The sequence below is a fragment of the Rhincodon typus genome, chromosome 15, assembly GCF_021869965.1.
Source record: "Rhincodon typus isolate 14 chromosome 15, sRhiTyp1.1, whole genome shotgun sequence".
NCBI lineage: Eukaryota > Metazoa > Chordata > Chondrichthyes > Orectolobiformes > Rhincodontidae > Rhincodon > Rhincodon typus.
In genome coordinates, this window is record NC_063346.1 from 50,713,799 (window position 1) to 50,715,873 (window position 2,075).

Genomic DNA, 2,075 nt, shown 5'->3' on the forward strand with positions numbered 1-2,075 from the left:
AGGTACCTGCACATAAAACTACTTATTAAGAAAAGAGGTCAGGATTTTGGGCAAGGTTCGTGGCCATGCATTTGCTGAGAGGGCACACATATACCAATTGACATGCTGATGCATTAGCTCTCAGTTTGAAGCCTTTGCCATGAATGGACCTCACGGATGTATTCAGTTGAAAAGAAAACAGGGGAAGTAGGTGTTGGGGATAATATATTTTAATGGATAGAAGATTGGCTAACTAATAGAATAGAGTTTGGATATAGGAGGGCATTTTAAACATGGCAAATTGCAACTAGAGACCTGCCATAGGGATCAGTGCTGGGGCCACAATTATTTACACTATCTATTAATGACTTGGATGATGAAAGTGAATGCAATATAGCCAAGTTATGGATAGCTCAAAAATGGGTGTGAAGATAAGTGTTGAGGGTGATACAACTCATCATAACGGACCAGACAGCATAAATTCCAAGCAGAGTAGAATAACATCACTTCATCAGAGGCTCCACTGATGATGTCACCTAGCATGGTGATGAAACATCTGAACAAAAACAAGCCAGCTCGGCAAGCAAGTCAACAACCTCACCCACAACCCAAGCTACAGATCTTTGCCAAAACCTTAAGGTGATACAAAGAGTTTACATAGTCCACAGGATCAATGAGTTGGCGAAAACTTGGTAAATTAAATATAATGTGGAAAATGTGAGGTAATGCTCTTAGGTAGAAAGCAAGGAGACACTGAATATTATTTAAATGGAGAAAAACTGCAGCATGGAAGGATTTGTGGCATCTTGTGCATTAATCACGAAAAACTAGCATCCAAGTTCAGCAGGTAAGGCAAATGGAATGTTGGCCTTCATTTCAAAGGGAATGGAATGTAAAAATAGGGAGGTCATACTAAAACTATACAAGACACTCGTTAGATCATGTCCTGAATCCTGTGATAGATTTTGTCCCTTTATCTAAGGAAAAGACATAGCGATTTTATAGGTAATCCAGAGAAGGTTCACTCGGTTAATTCTGGGTATGAGGTATTCTTGTACGAGGAGAGATTAAGTTGGACAGTACTCACTAGAGTTTAGAAGAATGAGGCACAATTTTATTTAAATATATTAAAGGGGACTTGTGAGGGCAGTTGTTTAGGACCAGAGGTCATAATCTCAGAGTAAAGGGTTGCCCATTTAAGATGGCGAGGAGGAAGGACCTTCTCTCTGAGGATAGTGAATCTGTGGAATTCTTTACCACAAAGGGTTCTTGAGGTTAGGTCATTAAGTATATTCAAGGCTGAGATAGATTTATAATCAGTAAGAGAACTGAGGATTATGGGAAAAAGGCAGTAAAGTGGAGTTGAGGATTATCAGATGAGTCATGATCTCATTGAATGGTCTACTTCTGTTCCCAATTCATTTGGTCTTATGGTCTAACGTGCTGCTTCTTCATTTTTCCTGCCAAAATGGACAATTTCACATTCTCCCACATTATTCTCCACTTGCCCCATCTTTGCTCATTCGTTTTTGTAATCTCCTTGTACCCCATTCAAAACTTACTTTCTTACCTATCTTTGTTGGGAGTTGGTTAGCTCAGTAGGCAGGACAGCTGGTTTGCAACACAGAGTGGCGCCAACACCATGGATTCCAGCAGGTTTGGCAGCATCTGTGAAGGGAAAAACAGAGTTAACGTTTCGGGTCTAGTGACCCTTCCACAGAACTGATGGTGGCCGGGAAAACGTCAGTTTATATGCAGAAAATAAGGAGGTGGAGGTGGGGTATGGAGTAAACGACAGATAGAGCCCAAAGAGAGCGAAAGACAGTTGGACAGACAAAGGAGTTGCTAACGATCAGGCTGGGATGGTGAATAGTTGTTAATGGGGACTGTTAGTGACTAACAACGGCGGGTGTGTAATGGCAGGCTATGTGGTAACAAGGCCTGGTGTGTGGGGAAGGGGTCTGGGACATGGGAGAGTTTAGGCCATAAAATTATTGAACCCAGTATTGAGTCCGGAGGGCTGTACGGTCCCCACGCGGAAAATGAGGGGTTGTTCCTCCAGCTTGCATTGGGCTTCGCTGGAACACTGCAGCAAG